Raw genomic sequence first — 20,385 nt, forward strand, 5'->3', positions numbered from 1 at the left:
ATTCCTGTTTCCCTCCTAATCGATTTGCCAAATGGACGACTGGGTTTAAAAGAAGATTAACAACATTGCAATCGGTCCTGTGCAATAAGAACGATACAAGTCGAAAGAAATACGTTTGTATCTGGTACGAGGGATTTCCTTAGCTAGTTCGCTAGATCGTCATGTTGACAGACGTAGAATTACCTTCACCGGGAAAGAAACGAGTTTTACCGGATAAAGAGGTAATCGCAGTCGCAACCGTGGACGCTTATCTGTGGTTTCACTTGATATACCGTGGGGATATTGAAGGAGCAAGCAGTAGGAAAGATGCACCGTATCCCATTGAGACATTTTGGAAATTTATCGTCGGATAAAACTGTTTGTCCAGAATTTAATTCGCATTGTTCTTTTTTTTTAAACTTGAACATTGAAAATTTGTGTCATAACTCAAAATATTTTCAGGTAGAAAGAAATTCTAATCGATGTATTAAATAAGATGTATTTATCGAGAAACTTTGAGGTCTCGAAATAATTCAATTATTTATCTGTCGAGTTATGTAAATTTAAAAAAAAAAAAAAAGAAAATCAACTTTTCACCTCGATGTATTATTCATTCCATACAATAACACAATTAGAATTAGTTCCACGCGATTCGTTGTGAACCTTCGTTAAAATTCCATGAACGATCGCGATCGAGAATCAAAGGAATTGCTCTCCTTCCCCCTCCTTCGTATGTAGCTGGCTCGAATCGAAGGTGGATGTCGAATCGACTGTTGGAGCGTGAACAGGCAAGGCAGACGCGGCGCTCATCCGAGCAGAAGGGGAAGATAAGTCGTCCGTCTTCTTGCTGGTCTCATCCGGGTCCCTGGGGTGAAAACCCATGGAGCCAGTCCGCCGGTAAGTAACGCGCGTTTCGGCCAGAGCGAGAGTAAACAGGAAATGGGACGTGGTTCTGTTCATCTTTGTAACGTCTTAGGGGGAGTCTTCACGGTAATACGTCTTTAAAGGGTGATGGTATGAGCTACGAGATGAATTTTTATTCAATAGTTATCTCTCGCTACTTTCCTCTTCATGGGATTTGATATTTTATTATAGAGAGAGAGAGAGAGAGAGAGAAAGGATTGAATTTTAAATGCGTTATAATTATTTATTAATATATATTTTTTTGTTCGTTGGAAATTTGTCAAGATTTGTCGAGCATTTGTCGAGAAAGATTGATGAAATTTGACGAGGAAAAATTCCAGACGTTTCTCTTTAACATTGTCACGAATATATATGTGTGTTTATATGTTCTTTTTTTGAAAGCATTCGTATACATTCTTTATAACACAATCACATTTCGTTTCCATTTATATGTAGCATGATTAATTATACACACTACTCAAATATTCATACGCGTATCTTTTCCACGTATGCATTTCATACTTATCAAAAATGCTTTTAGCTGCGCGAATGTAGTATCGAAAATATTTTTAAATATATTAAAAAAAGTAACAGGAATTTTCCCTGACGTTCCCTGACAGAATGCATCAAACGTGTTTCGAGTTTAAATTTCCAATACAATTTTAAATTACTGAACATAAGTTATTAAAATAGAATAAATCATCATTCTTTCTTCAACGAAAATAATATTATTACTTCTTGATTAAACGTTTTTTAATACGCTCTTTACATTTGTTCTACAACCTTCCTTCGAAAAAAAAAGATCACATTCCAATATCCGTGACGTCGTTGAACTGTTCGAAATTTCCTCAGGGTCATTTCTCTCCTCGACGATCATCCATCGTCTTTCTTGCGATCTCTCGTCCCGTGGAGGATCTTCCACGGAGGATCGATAGATCGAAGATAAAGCAACGTTCTATTCATATTCGTGGAGATAAGATCGCGCTGCAAACCCTGTAAGTTTCCCGGAATGACAAGGGAAAATGAGCGATGATTGCTCTCGTTAGGGCGCAATCGACCGTGAGAAAAAGACGGCTAAAGACTTCCTCTGGCTGAAATTCGTGCCAGGGCAACCTTAGAGAAATAACAGCCTTTGCTTGTAAGTTGTGCACGAGTTTATGAACGTTTCGCAGAGAGAATTCGGCCTCTCCTCTGTTTGAAACCTTCTTTTCCACATCCTGTCCTGATCTCGATTGCCAACAATCTCGTTTCCACACGTTTTAATTGTCAGGGAATTATCGCACAGTTGGTGCACAAGTGATGATTTTTTTTTTTTTGCGAAATTAAGATAATGTGTTTAGTCTTAGAAAATTTTTTTCACACAAATCAAATTATTAAAGGAAGTAATTATGAGAAATGGATAATAATTTATTGTTGGAAAATTACGTTTTTAGAAATTTTGCCAAGAGGCCAATCAATTTTTATCACAGAATTTGATTAACATGTTATAGAAAGTTATTCAGAAATTTCAACGAAAATATCTATCATTCTTATGACAAAAGTGCAAAGTAATTTTTACCCAACATTATATCCATATCATATTGTTAAAAAAGAAATATTTGTCTCGTTTATTTAACCGACTATGAATTTAATTCTCCAACAGAACAGCCTTTATGTAACAAAAAAATCCACAAAAAAAGAATTCTTCCCTACACCGTGGAATAACTATTCTATGCCACGTTTCCGGGAGCGGGAATTTTAATTTTTCGCAAAATTTGCACCGGAATAAATTCAACAACAGAGTAATATCATTTTACACGACACCGTTAATTCACCGATGATATTTCTCTCTGTTTAAGAAAACATTTCAAAATCGATTCACGAAAAATAAGTGTCGAAAAATAAGGTTAAAAAAAGGATTGAAATCAAACTGATGGACTGGTGAATAATATATCTTCCAGATATATAAACTCTCCGTCCAATGTTAATATCGCTAAGAAATTTTCAAGAGGTGTGACCCACTTGAAGATCCGCCCAACGTTTCGCTCGACATCCGCGCGAGGAGTCCATAATTAATTCAATGCGAGGAGAACGTGCTCGAGGATCGATCGATCGGGATCGGTTTGCAGAATTCACTCGGTATCAGTTCGATTAAGCTCGTTTCGTTCTGGCCGATAAAAATAACGAATCTCGCGGAGGAATCGTGTTTTAACAGTGAAGGGATCTCGAGGAGGGGTAGGACGCGTATGTTGAACATCGAAAGGGGAGAATATAACAACTTCCTTGTGGATATTTTATCATCTGCGAACATGGATTCGCTAGAGGACGTTGATTCCGTGTTATTTATATAGTATACAGGAGGAATTCTGCGAGAAGAAATGAAATATTCAAAAGGGAAGTTTGGAATTTTTTTTTTAGGGGATGACAGTGCGATGGGATAATGGTTTCTTATAAAGAAACGAAATCCAATGACTCGCCTCGCAATGATTCTTTTCTTTTCGCGCCACGTGATACGATATTTTTCGAAGAAATTATTTAGCTAGGATTGGAAAATGTGAAGCAAAATCCTCTAAATTATTTGATAATTTTCTAAACGATTTTGTATCGGGATTGCGATTGTAAATTTTAGCCAAATTGACAATCACGTTTAATATTGTTGATAAATTTATGCAAATTAAATCACATTATTATAGTGGAATAATTATCTGCTAGTTTAATTAAGAATAAATTAAATAAATTTTCCATCTGTAAAATAGCCTGAGTAGTGTATTTGTGGATAATAGAATAAAGCGCACGGTTCGGAGAATGAAATGTGTGTTATCTAAGGGAAGGGAATAATTATTCGTGAAAAAAATGACAAAAAGGTCGTAAGAATGAAAAAGGAGAAAGATTTTTATCATAAATGATCTTGGAAGAGAAATGATAATTTGCATTCCTTTGTGCTTCGCATTCTCTTTAATTAAATGCAAATGCTGTAATTAGACAAAGAAAATTCATTAACTTCTTAAAAAAAAAAATATTAACGACGGTGTGGTTGGATTTTCGTAAAAATTTATAAAGTTCATCCAAACATTTAAACTTAATATTTCACGAGGCGAATAAAAAACATTTAACTTTTTAAATACGAATCATTTTATTATCATATATTTAATGTCCTGTTGCACGCATGAAATTCGATCCAATATTTATCGAACGTGTATCAACTATTTTTCAAAATTATACACCGATGAATTTTTCTATCAGTCGCAGAAAGTTGGTTTTTCAATCGGATAATGATAACTTTCTGAAACGAATATTGATCAATCATCCACATAGAGGCGCATCAAATAGCACGATTAAAATGTAAATGAAAGCTTCTGTTGGCCAGAATAATAATGAACGACGGTTATTTCGATAACGGTAAAATTATGCGTTAAATGCTATCCGCGAATTTTCAATTGACTCTATGATTGTAATTTGACATTAATAAATTATTGCAATACAACAGATATTTTCTATTGAAGAAAATTAACAATAATATCATTTATTAACTTTTGAAAGTTTATTATAAATATATATGATACATCTTTGATCTGCATATCTCGTCCTATATACATTATTTCACTAATATTTCTAATCATTTTAAACTTTTCAAATTCTGTTTCTCTATCTGATCTTGCTACGAATATATCTTCCTTATATATTAGATTAGAAAGAAAGATACGAAAATATATGAAAATTTTTGGAGATTGGTTCTAAACAATCATTTTCCATCTCAAAATAAAGAAAAATGTAATTACACGTATAAATTTCATTAAAATAGTTCATCAAAATTTTTGAATCGAGTGAACTTGCATTATCATTTGCATTACCATCTTATGCTCCCTAAAATTTGCATTTCAACGAAATTTCCTTTCTTCCCTACGAATTGTCTGGGAGGAGAAAAAAAAAAATTGAAGATGCGAGCAGAAAATAGGAAGAAAGACGAAATCGTGGACTGAACCGAAACGTGTCACGCTCCCTCGAATATTCGGTTTACGCTGCAGATTCGATTCTAACTATGCAGTCCTGCCCCTCGGGGGTGGCAGGAAACGCGTACGAAATAAATGGAACACCGAGACTAAGCCATACAACTTCAATGAGAATTTATTTTTTTTCTTTTCTTTCAGTCATTTAGCTTTCCCCCTCTCCCCCCTTTTTTTTGATCGTCGACTCTTTTTATCATTCGAGAACGAAAGGGATGGGGTGTCTGAAGATTAATTGCGGAGAGATTGAATTTTAGGGAATTTTGGTGGAGTGAATATTGACGTTTTATTTGAAAAAAAATAAGAGAATAAATAAAACGGAAAATAATGATTTTGGAATAGAAACGCATTTTAGAATAATTTTATTTTATAACGATAGCTCGCAAAGATATAAATAACGAGAATTTCCAGGAATTTCGAGGAATATATTCGACATTAAAAGTGTGAGAAAAATAATTTTAAGAAATGAACATTTAATATTTCTCTGAACGATGATTAGTATTATTATTTAAGCGATACTACTTGGATATAATAAAAAATAAGGTAAAAATAATAAATATCTAAGATAAAAATTTCATTGGAATAACCGTTCCAATAAAAATTTATTTCAATAACATTCAATCTTGAGTTATTTGAGTTTGCGCAGAGGGATGAATAATTGAACGTTTGAATTCGTAATCGAAGACAAATATATCTCTGGAACTTAGAAGTAAGTATTAAAATAATATCCGTGAGATCGATCTAAAAATTTTGTAAAAACCTGTATAAATGTCCGCTGGAAATATTAAATAATTTAACCCCCCTCTCCTCCACTTTTTTTTAATATCTCTGAAACTTCCATCTTTATAATTGTCCCTTAATTCTTTAAGGTAAGTAACTTTATTGTGCCATTGTCACATTATATGCCTCCTTAATAAAACGAGAACAAGGAAGACGTATCACGCCAAGATGGTATAATGAGCAAAAGTTTTAACGCTTCGTGAATTTATTCTTATGGAGAAGTAGAATTAAATCTGGCGGATAAGAGGGAGGAGATAAAAAGAAAATATTTTTTTTTTTTTCTTTTTATACCAGGGACACTTGCTGCATTATCTTATCCAGAGATGAATAAATCTCTTTTAACATTAATGAACACGTTAAGTAACTGAAAAGAGATTGTCGGGGCGATTATTTTATTTTTCCACCATCTTTCCTTCTGACCCTTCTGAGGAAATGTGATTCTATGTAATTCAAAGCGATATTGCGAGCAACATATTATATGGGATCATGAAAACGAGATAAATAAATAAATAAAGTAATTAGAACGTTTTCTTTCAACAGTCGTAGAAATAAGTTCAATATTCGATGGAAAATATTATTAAATATGATTGGAACGGGGCAAAGAAAGGGGCGAGTGTATGCGTAACACGAATTGCATATTATTACGCAAATCGCACAAGATTTATCTGTGATTTTTATAACGAACGTAATGGGATTTCTGCACGCGTTCAGGCGATCACAGTTAACTAAATAATTTCTCCGCACGTAGTCGTCATACCTCAACAAACGTGCCATTTATGTAAAAATAAAGCGGGTTAATCACTGTACACTTTTTACGTTGGAAATGTATTAAAATTAATGGAAATTGCATTTTCTTATAACCCTATTTTTCTTCGGTATATACGATCATCTTTCAGTTCAAAATATGTTCAATAAAAGAATATAATTTTTTTGTATTATTTAAAAATATATATACACATATATGAAGATATATTTATTAAATTTAATTAAGAGGAAGAAATTCTGAATATTTTTTAATCGAATCGAGCAGACAAATAATTATATTCATCGAAAGCCAAAGATCTATTCATTTGATATTCCATCGCTATGAATTTTCGCAGCTTTGAAAAAATCAAAATTGCAGAACGTCATGAAGAATAAAACGACGAAGGAAAAGGCTGCTAAAAAGCATTCCCCTGTATAACTTCAAATAATACCTCTCAGCTCGAAAACAGGGAATAATGCAAGTGACTTCAAGGTATGAATTTAATAAGATTAGAATTATTTAACTTAAAAAAAAAAAAATGAAAAAAAAAACTTAAAAAGTAAAATCCTCCACTTAAAAATTACAGTTTTAAATTATTCCACCCAAGCCATTGTAAGTCGGTTATGATCCAACAATATAACACCGCTCAAGGATTAAAATAATAAAACTGGAATTTCATATGAAAAGGTTAAAATAATGAAACTGGAATAGAAAATTTAAATTTGAATATTTTTTACAGTCAATTCAGAATTAGATATTATATAATCTTAATTTTTTTCAACTTTCCCCATCCGAAACAAAAATAGAATTAATCATTAGAGAAATCTAGAAATTTTTCAGATAAGATTAAAAATCATATCTCGTTTCTTTAACTTCAAAAATAATTTTTACCTCAAGTTGTTTAATCCAAAGTTTACGCGTCTCCCGCTGTACCATAGCGACACAGAAACAAATTTTAACTTTTTGAAGTTTAAGAATTAAAATTGCTTCAATAAGCTACTTGAATAATTCATTATTCAAAGCATCTTAAACCATAAACTAGCCAACAATGTGAAGTTACACCGAGGAGCAGTCAATACGGAATAGCTACGTAATAAACATTATATTAAAATTAATTTCCAAATTTCAACTAATTAATTTTTTTCTCTTTTTGCACGAATACAGGAAGTATCTACTTCCACTGCAACACAAGAGAAAAAAAAAAAGAAAAAAAATACCGGAAGATGATTCGAAAAACGAAAGAGCACAGAGGGAGGAAAGTTGAATCGTGGCGAGGGCGTAAATCTCGATTACACACCTGGACAAGTGCTCTTCCCTCGAATGCACGATTTCACAATCCTTGTACGTGAAGATGGGGGAGGGGAGAGGAAGGGAAGAACCCGTGGGACGTCCTTTCACTTTTACTCGACCGATCGATCCGACCTACGCCCCTGCGAACAATCTATTCACACAGGCAGAAGGCGGGATATAAAAAAAAAAGGACAACGTAAGAAGATGTATCGATATTATCCCTCCTCCTCCCTCGATGTGACATTTGCAAGTTTATACGAGTTGGGCCTCGAGTCCTTAATCCCTTCGATTGACGAGAAGTCGCAACCCTGTCGATGCTTTTTGTATTACGTTCTCGTGTTTAATGCTCGATTTTTCACTCGTGGGCGAGAATCCGTTCGAAGTGAAGTTGAGATTGAAATTGTATTTACAACAATAATTGTAGAGAAAGTTAAAGTGTAAAGGGGAAGAAAAAGAACGATTATAGAGCAAGATACGCGTTGGTGCGTGCGGCCCCCTTGCTCTAACGTGATACATTCGACAGTCTATAAAGCAGCATTGTCAAACAGGGTTGTTTACGATAGAAGGATGGCTTCTTGAATAAGACTTCTCTTGCTCAAAATATCAAGACGGCCCCATAAATCCCGAGGCTATATTTCATTCAAGGGAAGCAAAGAGCATAAATTGTCCGCACAATAGCGGACATACTCGCTTGTACCCGATTTCTATACCCGTGCAATAATAACGATCTCGCGTTTATAATGAGAGAGACCCCCCGTTCTTATCGATAATTCCAATAATTAGATTTTCAAACACCTGTGAAACTCGATATTCCTCCTTTTCCGAGGATGAAAAAAGAAAAAGTCGAATTTAACGCGATAATCGAGAATTCCAACCTTCCTTCGTGATTTTGAATCACGGGTATCGCGTGATCTTGGAGCCGATTTCTCTTTTTTTCTCTCTCTCTCTCTCTTCTTCCTAACCTCTTCTTTGTCCAGGTGAACCGATAAAGAACGATTCAATTAAAATGCGAAACAGTTATCGACGATTCGCGTCTATCCGGTTTCGGCTTTCCGTTAATCTAGGTATTTTCGAAGATCCACCGATGGAACCGGAAATAGGAAAACGATCGACGGGAAAAATTATTACTGGCGACTTTGACCAGCTTGAAATCTTCTTTTTGCTTGAAAAAAGGAATCGGAGGAGGAAGATATAAATGAATTCTTTTTTTTTTTTTTTTTGATTTCTTAAAATAGATATGATCGATGATAAAACCTTTGGAAAAATTTCATTGCTCGTTCGTTAATGGAATCGTGACGTGGTGCGCGTTAATTTCGTTAAAAATTACATCAAATTTTTTAGCACGAGGGCTTAAATGATCCTGAAAAGTTTCATTTTACGGAGAAATAAATATCCACGATGTCTGATAAATCGTGAAAAGAAAGAAAGAGAAAAAGGAAAAAGAGGGTGACTTGTTATGTACACCAAATAATAAAGAAATCGATCGCTTGAATTAAACTTTTGTAATTAACGAGATCGTTTATTAATTACTCATCTACGAAGAGTCCAATAATAAACAACAATGATGGAATAATTGACTAATGAGCGGCTTGTCCCAAATTGTATACGCATGTATATTTTTATATACGCACGATTATTTAAATTATATATTCAACGATCGACCCACATTTCCTCGATATGCAACGCCATATACACACGCGTGCAAATTTTAATAACTGTGGAAATATTCTACTTGAAATTTTATTGCTTATCACGATTCGTTTAATGAGTTTAATAATTTTTGTATGTATTTTTTTTTTTCTTTCTTTTCGAGACTCGTCTTTTCTTTCCATGCCCGTGATTCGATTGAATTCCACCACGTTCAACAATTAAGAAAATTGTAATTAATATCGAAGACTGTGAAATTTCAACGATTCTATTTTCGGTTTATATCCATGCATACCTTTCATATCCATGATTCCGTGAATTCCAAACTTTCCGCCACTTTGTTCTCCTTGTTAGGTTAAAATTTCTCTACTGGCATAATAGCAACGTGAATTATTAACCCGCGCTGGGAATATTCTCGTGTTTGAGTCGTATTTCGAGTCTCATTCGGCATGCACGAACCCCGCGACATCTCTCAGAAAAAGTTGAATAATGAATCGAAATATATTTTCGAAAATATACGTAGCTGAAGTGGAATTGGAGGAGAGAAAAAAAAAAAAAAGGTCTGAACCTAAATTCGTATCCTCTCATTTTTCGTAAATATTTTTATAACATTGCAAGTATATAAATTCGAATAATGAACGAGAGGGGAGGATTCTCGTTTTAAATCATTTAAAAAAATTACCAAAGGTGGATTGGAAACTTTTGAACCTTTCAAGCTCCACTTGCGATCTTACACTTCATTTGATCGATTAAAAACAAAATGTCAAATTAAAAATATCGGAACTTTCACTTTCAAACTTATATGAGAGAGGCAAAAGAGAGAGAGAGAGAATTAAAATATAAACTTGAAAATAAAATAAAACTTGAAAAAACGTTTCCTCTTTCAAGATCAATAAAATCATACAGCATCCCCTTATTTTCCACCTGTCTACCATATCTAAAACACGTTCATCAGTAGCTGAACTTTCTAATTAATGCAAATTGTGCAACGAACGGTGTTTCTACTTGCGTTTGCAAGATTATAATTACGTTTAGCAACAGTAATAAAGCATAATAACAGAAGAACGCGAAACATTTGCACATGTGTACACAATACGCATTAACTCGAAAATTCTATATAAAATTTTTAATTTTATTCCGTCTACTCGAAATATTTATCTACGAGTAAATTTATTCGCGACAAATTATTTTTATTAAAAAACCATCCACTGAGAAAGCACACCTAATTATATTAATTCGATATTAATCCATTGCAAATATACACCAAAAAAAGAAAAAAAGAAGAAGAAAAGATTTCGAATCCAAACAAAAATGCTTCGAATTCACAAAAATACCACAAACATCATCTTCCATTAAATCGAGGCAAAATACTACCTTGACATCGTTCGTCTTCGAAGAGAAACAAATCGAAGGGATAGATAAAGAGAGAGAAAGAGAGAGGAAAGAGAAAAAGCATCATCTATTTATAAAGCATCGGCGAGGAGTAAAGTTCAATCAGGCTCACGGCTTGTCCCGTGGTGCCTCTATTTATTGCTTCTTTGTTGATCAATACGTTAAATTGTTGGGATACACGCGTCCACGTACGCGAGCTGATATTTTCGAGTAGAACGAGTCAAGCACATATAAGTGTACTGCCAATGTTATTGAGCCACTCCACTGTCCTTTCCTCGCCACGAGAGACGAATCGTCCAACAACTATCCTACGTGTATCCTAATCATTTTGTTGCGAATTTCCAAGATCTCGCGATACCACTACCACCACCACTATTTGAGATACTTTAGAAGTCGAGCAAGAAGATGAAATCAGGATCCTTAACGGAGATATCGATCCTAGTAAAGAGATGCTTTTAGAAGTGCTCTTAGAGGGTGCTTTTACAGGCTTCCTCGTTCAGCTCGTATGATAAAATTGATACAATGGTAACTGGTAAGTGGCAAAGGTAGGAATTTGAAAGGCGAAGTGTGAGAAACTCTCGCTTCTGACGAGGCATCGGGGATGGGATTAATTGAGAAGAGCGAAGTGATTGATCTTGAGAGCGAGTTTGTTAATGGCAAACGAAAGTTTCTGAAAAAAATCGAGATACTTAAAAATCGAAAGGATTCTAGGGAAAAGTATTGCGAATATAATATTAAATATTCTTAAAAACGCGCCAAATTTAAATTAATCCAATCGAAAGGGATAATTTCTCTTCATTTTCAACATCTTTCCTTCGAGGTGTTTGAAAAAGTAACCTTGCCAAGTAAGTGGCCAGCTTCATCGATCGATTTTCAATTTTCTCGCGTTGCAGTCGAGTTTCTTTTGGTAAAGAATCGATGCCGGCAGTTTGTTACTGGCGTTTGATCGCGATGACGCCATCGAGGCGCTTGTTCTCCGTCATCCTTGCTATTATTTACCACACCCTGGAACAGTCTCCAGGCTGGGGGTCGCTCGGGATGATATGTGACGAGCGCCATTCTTCACGGTAATCCCTTTTTTCTTTACTAAAGTCTAATACGATTTTTGCCTGAGCCAGGATGTAACGAAAATTCCTTTCATTCACTTCGACGTGTGCTTGATGATTAAAAAAAATTCAAAATAAAAATTCTGCCTCAAAATTTTTTACAACTGATTATTTTAATATTCCATATTGCAAGCAAATTCAATTTGTCTATCTAATTGAGCGTCTTATTAATCGTAAAATTTGCTTGCAATATCGAATCGATTATTTAAAGCGTTATTTTTAACATTTCCTCTCTGTTTCAGGTAGGATCTACTCTTCTAATCGATCGGTGTTATCATCCTTTGCGATTAATTAACGTAAGTTGAAGATGAAAAATGAAATTCGTAATGTTGGGCAAAGTGACAAACTTGAACGATGATTAAAGTCCAAGGTGTTTTGTTTCAATTTGGATTTTTAATTAAAAATTCAAATTCCCGAAGAAGGAGGCGGCTCTTGTTCTGATTAAACCGAGAGCACACTTTTGTTTCAAGTCGTCATGCCACACGAATTTGCGCCCCGCTAATTGGTAACGATCAATTCGCGCTGCTCGTAACGCTATTTTTCGTCGATTAATTAAAATTCACCGCCTATTTCTCTTCTCTCGTATTACTTAACCACGTTGCTGATTTAAATTGTTAAATTTTATTAATTAATTCGATAGACTAGAAAGACGTTTCCTTTAGAACAGTGAAAAGTTTTTAATTAGGAGATCATTAGAAGTGGAGGACGAAAGAAAAGCGACGTGCACGATAATTTTTAAAGAGAGCAACTAAAAAAGTTATTGATTTCAATTGATTGAATATAATTGCTATGCACCGAAAATTTTAAGGAAAATAGTTATCATGTTAATAAATTAGATTCGAATGGAACAAAAGATTTGAATAAAAATTTGGAATAAAAATTTTTGTAATTTAAGACTCGACGTGAGTCTGATGGATCAAGCATGTCGTTTATATAGGATATTTTTATAAAAATGTCGATAAACGACAGTGTCTGTTAATTGCTTTTCTTTTCCCATCTTACATTTTACGAAAATGAAAAATTTCTTCCTCGCTCCGATATCTAATAATTTAAATTAGAAATTATTAAATATATGACTACGAGAACGAAAATAGAAATTCTGATAGAAATATGAATACGATCTATTTTACCAATTTATCGTTTCAATTTCTAACGAAATATAAATTCGTCAACCTGTTTTAATAAAACTTTCGACGTGAAATTATATATGAAATTATGCTTTGAAAAATTCTCGACTTATATTGAATTATATTGTACAGATATTCCCTTTCTGCCTCTACAAATCTTTTAAATCATTCGTTTCACACGTGTACAACAACTTACTTGAGCAAATAAACATAAATTTCTCGTAATCCCGATTGATTTGCGAACCTAAACGTAAACTGTTCATTATTTTTGTCAATCCAATAATCTTTTCGCCAAATCGATATTTCTTTATGTGGAAATTCCTTGTCTAAGTAACGTATGAATAAAAAAACGATATGATAAAAGAATATCGAAGAGTAATCAGAATAAAAAATGTGTGGTACAGATTTTTCTCGTTTGAAGTTTTATTTTGAAAAAGAGAGAGAGAGAGAGAGAGAAATTGACTTTAAGGATTCGGATAAAGTATTTACTCGGATAAATCTCGACTACTGGAACTAAAACCGAGTAGAAAGTTGTTCTACGAGCAAGAATAATCCAAAAATGTGGAATAAAATTCGACTGCGATCTCGTTTTCTAGAAAATCGAGTTTGAAATATGCAGAAGTCATCGACTCTTTTAGCAGACAGCTTTCTACACAGAATGTGTCGGTCACGGGGTAGCCGAGTGCACGTGCACTCGATCAATTTTCAAATCCGATTCTCACCTAAATAAAACGACGAAAAAATCTTTTCCATTTTATATATCTTCATCTTGACATCAAATAAAAATAATTTATCATGTTTCCGTGATTTTCCAACAATTTTCTTATTCATAGAAACAACATCGTGTTATTTTTCCATTCGCTAATTAATCTCGTCGACGATTCGAGTCGAAGTAACGAATGAGTTTGCGATTCGCACTTATTCAACGAAAATTCAATTATCCAAGAACGCGGACGAAAGGAAAATACCAAAATCCCTGGAACAAGAGCACAGTCGCGCCTACTTTCGCGGATTAATTGGTTTCTTCGCCCAACACTTCGTGCAATCAACATTGTTCGCGTTCTTCGAACTAAAATCGAAACGAGCTCGTTCGTTAAAAGTTAAAAGTTGTATAATCGATTTCTAAAATTGATGTCGAATAATAATTCATGGAATGGTAAAATCGAAAAATCAACGATCAATCGATGGATTTCTCGAGCACGGTTCAGAATTCCTTTTGTTTCTTTAATATAATTCCCTTTTGCAACGTATCGAACGAAATAGCCTCCAGCGATGGATCTACTTTTTTCTTTTATTCCTGAGAAAGAAGAAATAAATCCAATTGTATGCCAAATTTTTCTGAACCGTATTTATTATCCTTTGAAATCGTCATATGTTGGCAAACTTCTCTCACAAGCATATTATTCAAGCATGGAGGATCTAAGATACGTGTATTATAAACTTTTAGACGTGGAGAAATTAGAGAAAGAAGAAACTTGCAATCTACTTACGCGACATATAATGGAATATTATCTCTTTATAAAAGTTCATACCTCTATTTCTATTAATACAGCTGAAATTCAATTTTTAAATCATTTAAATCCTTCTTTAGATTCGCGTCGAACGCTTGGATCTTGCGTGGATCATCTCCGCGTTAATTATCCGAATTTCAATGAAAATATATCTCGTCGATGACGGCGAACGAAGGAACGGGAGAGAGAAGGGAAGAAAAATCGTATTAGTTGGCGGATATACAGAGCGTAACTTTAACGAAGCACATTATTTGGTGAACGGTTTCGGCGCCAGCTTCGAGCGCGGACCGTTTAATATGAATTTGTGACGCGTGCTCGAATTGGATCGTGAAAATACCGTGTCCCGGTCATTTTTCGGGCCACGCCGCTTTGATACTTTGATCGTCGATTTAGCGACGCGCTATTGCCGTTAATAAACGAATTGATGGGCACCGATGGGATCCGTTTTTGTCCGGATTGGTTTTGATTGCAGTTCCAAGAAAACGTGCGGGCCAAAATTGTTCCCAATATCCTATTTTTTTTCCCCCCCTCGATTTCAATTATTCGTTATTGGAAGGATGGACGTATTATGAAATTTTCTCACAAATGACGAACGAATATGTAAAGGGAAAAAGTGTGATGAGTGAAAATGGAGAGTGAAAAAAAAAAAGTTACATTTTTGATTTTATTAAATTTCATCTTCATCTTCATCATTTTAAATTAAAATATATTTAATTAAAATCGAATTATAAAAAATATATATATATATTCTTCGAACAACTCCAACTCTTTCGTATAGAAATAAAGGAAATGACTATTAAATACTAAATTATCGTAATCTTTATAAAAAAGAAAATATCTCTAAGTAATACGCATCGATATACAAACCTACACAACCTAAATTGGAATCCCCTGAAGAGGAGAAGAAGATGGTCAAAGGAGAAAAAGAAAAAAAAAAATACCACAATGACGGCAATTCATCGAGGCAACGCGAGATCGCCACCCAAGATCTCAATCATCCCCCGAAGAATTGGCCGAGCGATAATCGCGGCAACCTTTCCGCTCTTCTTCTTCTTCTAAGGAGTCCATTATCAATGAAAAGAGGTAGACGCATTCAAGCCGAGAAGAGACACGGGGCTCAAACGAGGATCGCCGCCCGGACACGGCTCGAGCGTTCCCGAGAAAAACACTGGGGGAGGAAAAACGGAGCCTAAAAAGCCGATACGCGGAACGAAGGAAAGCGAGGGAGAGAGAGAAAGGGCCCATTAATGCGCGCAGGGACGAGAGCGAGTAAAAAGAAAGGAAAAGAAAAAAAAAGAGTATTTTGCGGCGCAGCGAAGTCGATCCGCAGTGGTGGTGGAGGAGAGTAGTACCTTCCACGTCAGAACGCCGGCGACGAGCGAGTATGGGAAGGGGTGAGCCGATGGATGAAAAGGGGTGGCTGGGCGAAAGACATCTAGTATATTTAGCCGTAAAGTTTTACAGCAACCCTCGTGGCCACGGCTCGCGTGGCCCGTTTCCTTTTTCCATCCCGACGGGCAAAACGAGACGAGACGAGACGAGGATGGGACGGGACGGGACGAGGGCCATCACACATTTCGCCGCCAAATTGCCGTCACGTTTTCCCGGAAATTCGCCGTCATCTTCCTTCCTTTCATCCTCCTTTTGTCCCTCTCCGTCCACCCCGGTTTTTATTTCCCCTCTTTCGGGTTACATCTTCGACCGTATGTATATATATATATATATATATATATATATGTGTGTGTGTGTGCATGCGTTTCCCTCTCGGTCGGTGCCTGGTGGGGGCGGTCTGAGTTCTATTTATAGAAAGCACGACCTATATATAGACGTCGCGGGCTATGCATAGCCTCACCCCGGCCACCCCACCGACCTCTCTTTCTCTCTCTCTCTCCCGCCTCCCCCTGCACTGCGAACAAGGGGGAGGAGGTTGTGCTGCGGCCGGCCGAGGTGTACGGCGGTGGTGCAGGTTCAATGAAACCAGGCCAACATCCCCTCCTCCTTCGCCCGGCCTCTCTCTCTTACGTGAAAATACAGCACCCATTCACCCGCTTTTAAGGTACGTTCACACACGCCGGCCCGGACGATGACGCACGCCGACTGCCACCACCACCACCGCCGCCGCCGCCACCACCCTTCTCCGCAGCCTCCTCCTTCTCCTCGACATCCGCCACCATCACCGTCGGGGGTTGGTTACTCGCTCGCTCGCTCGCGCCTCTTGCATCTCGACTAGCGTCATCGAGCTCCGGTTTCGCGGCCGAACGCCGACGGCGGGACGCTGGCTCGACGCTATGCGGCTCTCCTCCATCGAGGATGCGGGACGGGGATGTGAGATGAGATAGAATTTTGGTGAATGAGTTTCGAGGGATGAGGTAGAGGGAGGAGGGAAGGCTTCCTCCCAACCCCACCCCCTTCCCTTTCGAATGATACGGTTCTCTCGATGGAGATCGAAGGGGTGGTAAGGTTCGAGGGGGTGGATTCGAGTGTTGGCAAGTTCGAGTTTTGTTGTTGTACGTGGTGCGTTGGTCGGATTCGTGGTAAGAGAATGGAGCTTTCTCGTGCGGATACGAGATTAGTCAGTAAGTAATCTTTATTAAACAGTGAAATATTAATGCGGTTCTCGTCGTTGATTTCGGGAGAGGGTATATAAGGAATATATATATAAGGAGGAATCGGTTTTTTTATCGTTCTTAGTTGCAGTTTTTAAGTATCGTTTGTTGAAAATTTTACGATATGTAATGATAAAAAAAAATTGGCGTATATATTTGGTTTTATTTTTAAAGGATATCGACTATTCTTCTGTTAGCAATTTGGAAATAGTTTTTTTTTAGGTATTATTATATAAAATTTATCGTATATCTTCGAAAATTATTTCAATCCATTTTGAATTATTGGATAAATTGCCGCTTTCGATTTTCGATTTCTTCTCAATTAAGATAATTTCGGGGATATTTGCAAAAATTTTCTCGTACCATTTTCGAGATCTTTGCACCAGTTTTTCATATATAAAGCTTTTAACTCTAGCTCGAATGCACTTTTCATAATTTTTCATATTTAATTATATTATTCTTTATAGTACTACTGAATTAATAATAATATTTAATCCATTTAATCATTTAGTTACAACTGACACGTGTCTCTTTGAAAGTTAAAACGTGTGACTTTTTTTATTACATTATATTATTTTAACTGTAAATTTTCTTTCTTTTTTTCTTTTTAATCGATAATTAAAAGATTTATTCTCGAATTTTCAGATTGTTTATTAAAAGTAACCATCAAAATCTTGGCCAAAACTTGATACAAACCGAGTTTTCTTAAGATTTATAACCTTAAAAAACTTATTTCTTCAGGATCAGATAAGTTTTCCTATCTAACTTTCCCGCTACAGACACTTTCGTTTAATTTTATCTCTCCAATTTGATTCGTCAGATTCGTGTATGCAAATCGAACTCGATTGTTTTTTTTTTCTTTTTCTTTAAATTTAAATCCATGAATATTCGAGAGGATTTTTGAAAATACACCTTCACGAATCTATAAACGAGAAAAGAATCCGTTCGAAATGGGAATTCCATAAGCGATTCCCCTCTCGAACGTGAAATTTCATTTCGCTCATCCTATGGAAAAATAATAAATATTTATATTGTTTACACTCCCTCTCTATCTCATTCTCTGATTAATGATTTGAAATTTATCGCGTATACGCCGAATTTTAACAAAGCTTTATGCCGTGCAAATATTTACCCAACCATTCTGTTGAATTACCGATCTTCTCGATCGTGTTTCCCAATCACACGCCACTGCGAATCCGAATGTATCTGTTTACCGATTCCACGATTTATACATATTCGAATCTAATCCCGACTATTACATTGGATAGATGATTCGTAGGGCGCTCACTTTACGATCCAATTTTCAATCGACTAAATTTATATAACCTTATTAGAACATTTCTTGGTATATTTACAACGGAAAGAAAGGGACGATCTCTCTTTAAATGGATAATCTTAACTTTTACCTTTGTCGATTTTAAAATATTTTACTTTTGAAATGTTACTTGTGAATGTTACTTGGAAAAGGGAAACGATGAAAAGGTTTCTCTCTCGAGTTTATACGAGATATGGATTTGAGAAAAAGTGAAGACGTCACTTTAAACTGAAGCGTTTGCGGACTTAGCTTTAAAGCGGATCTCTTGTTTTACAATGTTTGCATACGAACGAAGGGGGAATGTCCACTTCTCGATATCGTCGCCGATGAGGACTGAATCGAGGAAGGAAATGAAAAGAAACGGGGAGGGAAAAAATGGTGTTATATTATTCTAAAATATTGGCGAGTAGAGTATCGTATAAGTGGAAAGGGTGGCAGTGCAATATTTGCATCCATTTTAACTGGTTGTTTAGTTGCTCTCTTCTTGTCGAGTACTTCACTTTTGAAAACGCGTGACGCGTGATGGACGGTGAAATATCGATAATCAAACATGGAAATACATCTGTATTTGTATCTCAGCTTTTTCCGTGCGATAAAACGATTCGTTTTATTCGACGATTATTATCTCGTTAAAGCTTTTTTTTTTATCGACAGACTCTTTTAATTTGATCATTCTTAATTTTAGACCTATAAATTTGACAATTTTGAACTATTCTTCGAGAAGAAGACTCATTCATTATTTTTAATTCAATGGTTAAATAAAAATTTAAAGACGCGCGAAAAAGTTCTCGGGAGATGTTTAGCATTATCGTTATAATTCGATAGAAAAAGTTTAATATCCAGCAAGCAGGAGGTTCTCGTGATCAAGGGACGAGAGTCAATGAACCAGAGAAGTGCAAGGCATAAATTTAGCGATCCGTTTCGCGTGAGCGATTTTAGTGGCTCGACTTTCGTGTCTAATACGCGATTTATCGGGCAATCTCGTTCGTTCCTCGGCTGGACTTCGATTAACTTTGGGAAATAAATAAAATTATACATTATTTGCGGGCAAATTGGTTGTGACTCGCGCGAAATTTCGCGATAAATTGATAAAAACATTGTTCCAAAGGTTTTTTACGAGGTACAGTTTGGAAAGTAAGAAAATTAGCGTTCCAAAGTTTTGACACGCGTCTCGCGTGTTCAACGTTCGAGAAATTATTTACTCGGCGTTAAGGCGAGGTAAAATTGAATATATTATTCATGATATATTCTAAAAAATATATATATATGTTAAAAATTTCAAACATGTGTTCCAATTTAAAAATAATCTTTTAAAGAGTAATGGGTTCGAAAAGTAATATTCGTTGAAATTTTTCAAGAAATTTAACAAGCTTGCTTTCTGAATGTCTCGATTATCGAGGGATCGTCAGATTGAATGTATTACCTTGATATCGGGTGAACGTCTCTTAAAAAACCATCAATTACACGCTTGCACCGATCAATCACTCCTCAAGCAGCGACCAAAAAATATCGACTGTGCAACAAGTACATTGATTATATATACTCGCAGATTGCATAAGTGATTCGTAGAGATCGTATTGTTGAACTTCAATCGCGATATATACCTCTTTTTAAAAACGAGGAGAAACGATTGCGTAGTAAAAATAATTTAAAAAATTGGTATCATTATAATCCTGTATCGTTCTATTGGAAAAAATGGATCGAGAAAACGAAGAATTAAAAAAGAAATGTTTGAATATTTTATTTCAAATTTAATCTATGAAATAATTTGTTCGAACCAGCCACTTCCTTTTTGGAAATCCAAGTTTATTGCCTGATTTCGTTTTCATTGTTCAAAAAGACAATTCATTTGGATAGAATGGAAACTCAAGTTCCTCAAAACCGAGGAAGCTAGCAGTCTTGCTCGACAAACATCGAGTACTCTCCATTTCTGAAAGAATAACTGAGGTTGTCGAGTTGTATTTTATATATATACACCCTAAATTTATTTAACATCTTGGA

The 20,385-nt window shown here is 35.5% G+C and overlaps 1 protein-coding gene across 4 annotated transcripts in view; it reads left to right on the forward strand.

Moving 5' to 3' along the window:
* The window catches only part of LOC107995640 (two pore potassium channel protein sup-9), a 122,102-nt gene that overhangs the window by 52,738 nt on the left and 48,979 nt on the right, over positions 1-20,385 (forward strand). The window contains exon 2 of one of the 4 annotated variants that reach the window (XM_062073936.1): positions 12,068-12,121. The exons of 2 other annotated variants lie outside the window; for them this stretch is intronic. The gene's annotated coding sequence lies outside the window, so the exon portion shown is untranslated. The remainder of the gene's footprint in view (positions 1-12,067; positions 12,122-20,385) is intronic. One more of the 4 variants, XM_062073935.1, reaches the window with a different exon arrangement.

This window comes from Apis cerana, linkage group LG4 (genome assembly GCF_029169275.1).
Source record: "Apis cerana isolate GH-2021 linkage group LG4, AcerK_1.0, whole genome shotgun sequence".
Taxonomy (NCBI): Eukaryota; Metazoa; Arthropoda; class Insecta; order Hymenoptera; family Apidae; genus Apis; species Apis cerana.